This window comes from Chelonoidis abingdonii, chromosome 10 (genome assembly GCF_003597395.2).
Source record: "Chelonoidis abingdonii isolate Lonesome George chromosome 10, CheloAbing_2.0, whole genome shotgun sequence".
NCBI lineage: Eukaryota > Metazoa > Chordata > Testudines > Testudinidae > Chelonoidis > Chelonoidis abingdonii.
The window spans coordinates 81,122,263-81,129,905 of record NC_133778.1 but is presented as its reverse complement, the minus strand read 5'-3'; the positions used below and the strand labels follow the sequence as shown (position 1 = coordinate 81,129,905).

General features: G+C 68.0%; 1 pseudogene; it reads right to left on the bottom strand.

Annotated features, from left to right (window-relative positions):
• Positions 1-5,616: 5,616 nt before the first annotated feature.
• LOC116838187 (acid-sensing ion channel 4-A pseudogene) lies at positions 5,617-7,360 on the bottom strand (annotated as a pseudogene).
• Between the last annotated feature and the right edge of the window lie 283 nt (positions 7,361-7,643).

Here is a 7,643-nt window from a genome sequence, read left to right as displayed (position 1 = left end):
CCAGCTCTGCCGGTGCCCCTCACTCCTGACCTGCAGCCCCTCCTAGCCCAGCCCTGGGCTCCCCCCCCAGCTCTGCCGGTGCCCCTCACTCCTGACCCGCAGCCCCTCCTAGCCCAGCCCTGAGCTGCCCCCCAGCTCTGCCGGTGCCCCTCACTCCTGACCCGCAGCCCCTGCCATCCCAGCTTCAGCTTGTTCTAGAGATTTTTGAGCTGCAGCCAGTTGCTGCTCCTGTCCCAGCCCCGGTGCTGTGGGGCTCGTGTTGCTGGCACTGTGGCAGTACCACGCTGCCCCCCGGCCTGACCCTTGTCCTCAATGCCTGGGCAGCCCTGCTGGGGCGGGAGGGAAGCAGGGGGCAGCGCATGTGAGGTGGCAGGGGGCTGTGAGGAGCAGGGCGTGCTGGGATCCCGGCTGTGCCAGCAGAGCCAGTCAGGCTCAGAACCGCGCCCAGCACCTGTGGCGAGGCCTCTCCAAGGAAGGATCCTTCCGCTCTCTGGCCTCCCCGCCGCTCCCATCCTGAACAACGAGAACCTGTCCGAGCCCTGGGGCTGCCCCCATCTGCCAGTGCCGGCATCCGCGGGTCCCACCTTGCTCAGCCCCGCGCCCCGCTCCCTGCATGGCCAGCCAGGGGTTACAGGCACCTAGTCCCACGACCCCGGAGCCCCCGTCACAAGCCTGCCAAGGGTTGCATGCAGGTCTCTGTCCCAGGGAGCTCTGCGTGGGGCGGCGATGGGAATGGGCCGGAGGGGCTGAGGCTTGAGTTGGGGGCTGGCAGCAGTGGGGGCTGGGCTGAAGGCAGGGGGGCTGGGAGAAGGAGCTGTGTTGGGGGCTAGGGGTAAGTTGCGGGCTGGGCTGGAGGTAGGTGGGGGGCTGTCCCATCCCACTGGGTCCTACTGCTCCAGGATCTTGGTCTGTTTACTCAGGGGCAGCACAGCTCATCCCAGCTCTGCCCCCCGGGCTTCCAGCTGGTGCCGGGTGCTGTGGGGAGCTGGGCCTGTCCCTCACCTCCAGGCCGGGCTGGCCTGTGTGACCAGCTGTGCCTGGGGAGTAACGACCAGCCGGCACCTTCTGTCTCCCCTCGGAGGGCAGCGCAGGAGGAGTCGGGGACCCATGGGCTCAGCCACCCCCTGCCCCGCTGCAGCTCAGGCCCTAGACAGCTCCATGCCAGCCCAGGCCCGAGGGGAGGCAGAGACTTGGCCCGGCCCCCCCAGAGCAGGCGCTCGGCCTGGGCCCCTCGGAGCCCCCGGCCCGCAGCCCCTGGCTATTCAAGACCACCAGGGAGAGAACCCGGCTCCCTGGCGAGGCCTCACTGGGCAGCTCTGCCAGCCCAGTGAGGAGCAGTGCGGACCCGGCTTCAGGTTCCCCCCAGCCTGGGCCGGGCCCCTCTGTCCTGCAGGCCCCCGGGTGGAGTGCAGGAGAAGGCTGGGCCCCGGCACCCTGCGGGGGTCGGCTGGGGGGCCCTATGGCCGGGGCCGGCTCTATGCAGCCCACTCTCGCCGTGCCAGTCGCTGAGTCCCTCAGCCCCCGAGAGTTGCAGTCCTCGTGTCCCTGCGCCAGCTGCCGGCCCCCGCGTGGGGAGGGGAGCAGCCCAGCCACTTACCCAGAGTAAAAATAGCGGGGCACGGTGCCATTTGTGGCAGGCAGCTCTGGCGGAAAGGTCAGCGAGAGGCCCTGCCATGAGGGCGCCACTGATTAGCCACAGGAGTTAAACTGTGCCTTTGTCAGAGCCAGGAATGAACACGCAGGAAATACGGGGAGGGAAGAGGCCCCCATCCCACAGCCGAACCGGGCCCCTCCCTGCCCAGCAGCCCAGCCCCGGCGGCACGGCGAAGCTGCCCATCACCGTGGTGTCTAGGTGTGGCCTGGCCGCCAGCAAGCAGCGGGGGATCTCCAGGGGCTGCAGGCTGCTCTCCGGGCTGGTCAGAGCGACAGCCCCGGGGATGGCAGCCACAGAGCAGGGGGTTCCCGCCTGACCCACGCAGGGCGAGCTCGGGGCTCTGCCAGCTGGCTGGTGCTGCTGGCAGGTGGCACCTTCGCTCCCAGATCCGGCTGTCCCGCCACACCAGGGCGCTGCCCCTCGGCAGCACCCACAGGACACACTGACCCAGCAGAGCAGGGACCCCACATCCCCACAGCACGTTCTGGATGTCCCCAGGGACCCCGAGTCCTGCCAGCTCCCCGCAGGCTCCCCACTGCATAGAGTGGGAGGGATTCACCCAGCATCACACAGGGACGAACCTCGATCTCCCAGATTAGTGCCTGAAGCCTCCGTCCAACAGTTCCTCGTACAGCGCTGCCGGTGCCCCTCACTCCCAACCTGCAGCCCCACAGCTCTGCCAGTACCCCTCACTCCTGACCTGTAGCCCCCTGCTAGCCCTACAGCTCTGCCAGTGCCCCTCACTCCCGACCTGCAGCCCCACAGCTCTGCTGGTGCCCCTCACTCCTGACCCGCAGCCCCCTCCTAGCCCTACAGCTCTGCCAGTGCCCCTCATTCCTGACCCGCAGCCCCACAGCTCTGCCAGTGCCCCTCACTCCCGACCCGTAGCCCCCTGCTAGCCCTACAGCTCTGCCAGTGCCCCTCACTCCCGACCCGCAGCCCCACAGCTCTGCCAGTGCCCCTCACTCCCTACCCGTAGCCCCACAGCTCTGCCAGTGCCCCTCACTCCCGACCTGCAGCCCCACAGCTCTGCTGGTGCCCCTCACTCCTGACCCGCAGCCCCCTCCTAGCCCTACAGCTCTGCCAGTGCCCCTCATTCCTGACCCGCAGCCCCACAGCTCTGCCAGTGCCCCTCACTCCCGACCCGTAGCCCCCTGCTAGCCCTACAGCTCTGCCAGTGCCCCTCACTCCCGACCCGCAGCCCCACAGCTCTGCCAGTGCCCCTCACTCCCTACCCGTAGCCCCACAGCTCTGCCAGTGCCCCTCACTCCCGACCTGCAGCCCCACAGCTCTGCTGGTGCCCCTCACTCCTGACCCGCAGCCCCCTCCTAGCCCTACAGCTCTGCCAGTGCCCCTCATTCCTGACCCGCAGCCCCACAGCTCTGCCAGTGCCCCTCACTCCCGACCCGTAGCCCCCTGCTAGCCCTACAGCTCTGCCAGTGCCCCTCACTCCCGACCCGCAGCCCCACAGCTCTGCCAGTGCCCCTCACTCCCTACCCGTAGCCCCACAGCTCTGCCAGTGCCCCTCACTCCCGACCTGCAGCCCCACAGCTCTGCTGGTGCCCCTCACTCCTGACCCGCAGCCCCCTCCTAGCCCTACAGCTCTGCCAGTGCCCCTCATTCCTGACCCGCAGCCCCACAGCTCTGCCAGTGCCCCTCACTCCCGACCCGTAGCCCCCTGCTAGCCCTACAGCTCTGCCAGTGCCCCTCACTCCCGACCCGCAGCCCCACAGCTCTGCCAGTGCCCCTCACTCCCGACCCGCAGCCCCCCAGCTTTGACAGTGCCCCTCACTCCTGACCCATAGCCCCCGCTGTCCCCTGCATTTCCATAGGGCTGGCCTTGGTGCTTGGCTCTGTCTGCTCAGTTTCTGCTCTAGCTGCCTGACCCTGGAGGCTTCGCCCCACCCCCCGGCCGGCTAGAGCAGAGCAGACCCGCTGGGCCCCAGGAACTCCCCCGGCCCTGACCCGGCACCCGGGAGCCCAGCCCCACGAAGGCCCCTGCCCAGAGAGGCTGGTCTGTGCCAGGCTGCGTGGATCCTGCCAGCTGTGGTGGAAGCGCTGCCAGCTCTCGGCAGCCTCCCTGGGGCCGGGTTCGCGGGACCGAGACAAAAGGCTTTTGACACGGATTTCGCTTTGCAGAACAGCCGCCAACTTGAGTGCGCGCGAGAGCCAGCGATCGCCCCCGGCAGGAGCACGGGGTGACAGCGGCTGGGCTGGGGGCTCCTCCATCCTCCTCCCACCTGCTCTGCCCCCCAGCCCCTGCCCAGGCTGCTCCTGCAGGCTCTAGGCGCTGGGGGGACCACGAGCTCTGCCCCCACACCCGTCGGGCTCCTGCGCAGTGGGGGTGGGGAGCTGCCAAGGCCAGGGAGAGATTGACAGATTCGCCCGCGCCTGCCCAGTGCCCACTCACAGCCTGGCAGCGGAGGGGGATGGAGCCCACGTGGCAGCTTGGCTACCAGCCAGGGGCTAAACCGGCCCCTGCCAGTGTCTGGGAGTGACCCCTCCCTTACGGTGTCCCCACTCTCGCTCCGTGCCTTGGGGCCTGGCCTGGCTGTGCCCTGCCCCAGTGCCCCGGAGCAGCCCGCCCATCTGGGGGAGGGCAGCGCTCAGAACACGCTATGGCCACTGCGCGGGGCTCGGGCAGGATCAGGCTGCACCCTGGGATCAGGCCAAGGCAGCCCAGTAGCCCCCGCCCCAGCCGCTGCCAAGGACAAGCCCAGGAAACGGCCCGCTGGAGTATGACAGCGATTCCCAGCACCCCAGGCCCCACCAGAGACATGGGCCCCCAGCTGCCCACGCCAAGGCCGGGAAGAGCAGCCAGGCAGGGTGGGGCTCAGCGCAGGCGGGGGGGGCGGGTGCTGGCCTGCTGCCCGGGACCCTGTGTCTCTCCCACACCAGAGCGCAGGGGAACCCGCAGTCCAGCTGCAGGGATCCTGGCTGTGACTCTCCCCCCACTCCACCGGCAGGAGATTTACAGCCCGGCCCAGCTTTAAGACTCGGAAGCTGCTTACGCCGGGGATTTTCCCCCCGTGCGGGCCCATAAAGAACCAGGCTGGCGACGGGCCAGAGGCTGATTTCCAACTCACTGCCTGCAATAAAGGGTCCTGCTGATTATTTCGCATGCCCTGCCCCCCAGGAAAGCACACAGGGCCAGCCCCCAGGCAGAGCCAACCCCACTGCTGCCCCACAGCTCTTGGCCAGAGCGCTACTCCAGCCCACCTCTCCCAGGGACGTGGCTCACTGGGATGAGAACCCAGGAGTCCTGCGTCCACCCCAGCACAAGCTAGGGGAAGGAAGCAGTGCCTGGCTCTTCCCCCCGCAGTATATCCCTCCCCACAGCACCAGACCCACGCCTCCAGTGAGCCCCCAACTTCCACCCCTGGCACAGCCCATCCCTTCCCACAGCACTCTGCTTAGAAACGGCCCCACACAGCAACCTGCCACCCCACACCACCAGCAGCAGGGCCCCGGGCTTTGTCCCCAGGGAGTCTTGGGTCTGCCTTGAAGGGCTCAGTGCTCCAACAGGCCCAAGTGACCCGGCACGTAGCCAAGCCCTCCAGCAATGGGCGCAGCCAGTCACTCTCCTCTGTGCTGGCCTCACTTCCAGCCCCCCACGCCAGACCCTCCTGTCCCATCCTGGGCAGAGCTCTGGCTTTGATCCCACCTCTGCAGCCCGGCCAGCAGCGCCACCCAGGGACCCTGGAGGGGGAGGTGAGGAGACAGGTGTCTGTGCCCCCCACCCCCTCCAGGGGCCAAGGCACGGAGGGGATCAGAGCGCTGGGCTCCTGGTTCCCAGCCCTATGTCCATGCCTCTGCCCAACAACCACACCAGCCATGACCCCTCTGCCCCCCATGGACACCCAGCAACATCCAAGAGGGAGAGGGGCAGCATCCTGCCCTCCCCAGAGCCCCCTTTTCCTCTCCCCCACCTTCCCTGGGGGGGGCCCATCACTCCACAGAGATGGCATCTCCCCTGGCCAGCTCTCGCCTCGTGCTGCTGGGTTAGACCCGCTGCCCTGCCCCCCAGTGCCTGCAGCCTCCCCTCCCCGAGCCAGGCACAGGCAGCGCTGCTCCAGGCACGAGGAATCAGGCCGCATGGCAGCCGCAGGAGGGAAGCAGCTCATTTCCAGAGTCATTACAGGGGGCAAAGGTCCCATCAGGTATTCCACCCGCTCACCACATTGATTTCCCCAAAGCGCAGCGGGTATTTGGGACGTCAGGCACCCACACTAGCCCGGCTGGGGCCTCGCTGCCTGGACCAGCATCGGGAGCATCCCGGGCCCTCGGGCCCCGGCATGGAAGGGACCAGCCCAGGGCCGGGCAGGCTCCCGGGGGAGACGCAGGCACGTTGGGAGCAGCAGCTGCTCAGGCACCTGGCACCCCACTGGTGTCTCTCCTCGCGGACCCCCTGCCACCTCGGTGCTGGGGGCTCCCCCCTGCTGCCCGGCGGCCTCAGCCTGGCCAGCCAGAGAACCACCAGGCCCTGAGCAGGGTCTCACAGGCCAGAGCAAGGCAACAAATGGCAACTTCCCAAAGCATCCAGCAAGCCCTCGGCTCCCCCCAGCACCGGCTCGGCAAGTCCCTCCGTCCGGGGGCCCGGAGCCCTGCCCCAGCATAGCTCAGCCCTGCACAGAGCTCTGGGAAGGGCTCTCCCTCGGGGAACCTGAGGGAAACTCGAACAGACAGAGCTGGAGCACCAGGTGCCGGCACCCGGAGCAGGCGCCTCTGGCAGGGCCGGGACTCACCACGGTGAAGTTCCGGGGGGAGCACTTCTCGCCGCTGAAGTTGCAGCTCTGGAGCATGTCATCGAGCTGGTGGCCAGTGCGGTTGAGGATGTCGGCCATGTCCGGGTCGGGGTAGAGCAGGTCGGCTGCCCTGTGCCCCTGGCGGTCCTTGGGGGGCAGCCCGGTCATGTTGGCCAGGTGGAAGATGTCGGCGTCGAAGAGCGCGGAGTGGCGGAAGCGGTTGATGTTGCAGATGGTGACGGCAGGGAAGAGCATCTCGCGGGCGGCCTCCTCGTCCAGTGCCGTGAGGTGTGGGCGCTCCAGGTAGAGCAGCGCCGAGCGGGCAGCCTGCGACAGGAAGAAGGCCAGTGAGAGCAGGAAGGCGAATGCCCACAGGGTCTGCCGGACGCCCAGGCGCCCTGACCCGCAGATGTGGCCAAGGCCGTGCAGGGTGCTGGTGCCAGCGAAGGTGGCCAGGTCGTGGGCGCATGGGCGGCTGGGCTCCTCGATCAGACTCTCCTTGTCCCCTTCCTCTTCCTCCTTCTGCTTCTCATCCTCCTCAGCAAATTTAATTTTACACACGATCTCAATCGGCATCTGCCCAGAGCGGCCGGCGCGCCCACCGTGCCCAGCCAGCGAGCTAGCCCCCGGCGTGGGGACCCGGCCAGAACCGGGGACGGGCACGGGGGACCTCCTCTGGGGCAGGACACCTCACCCGGCAAGGCAAGCGCAGCCCTTCTCTGGAGCTCCCAGCTGCTGCTTCCCGCTTGTCTCACTAGTCGATCGTCTCCTTGTGCCTTCGCTTATCAGCACAAATACAGCTGTCAAATAACCCTGCCTCTGCCTCCTCTGAATGCTGCTAAGACCAGGCAGACACAGGCAGCGGGTAGGCAGCATGTGCTAATACAATCCAGGGAATACTTAATCATTCAAGACATGTCACCGTTATTTCCCCGTGCAGCCCGGCGCGAGCGGAGGCTGCAGGCAGCGACCGGAGCCCCCGGGCAGGGGCACCGCGCTGAACCGAGCCCCGGCAGGCTCTGAAGTGCGGCTCCAGCCACTTGTTAGAACAGCTCGGCCACGGCAAAGTGATGCCAAGGAGAGCAGAGAGCACTGCCGGCCTCAGCGCCGCTCTCCCACCGGGGCCTGGCACCCCTTGCCCACGAGCGCCTGCCCCAGAAGAGGAGCAGCCCCGTGGCAGGAGTGGGGACGGGTAGCGGAGGCAGCCTGCAGCCAGCCGGGACAACAGCCCCTCCTAATCCTCC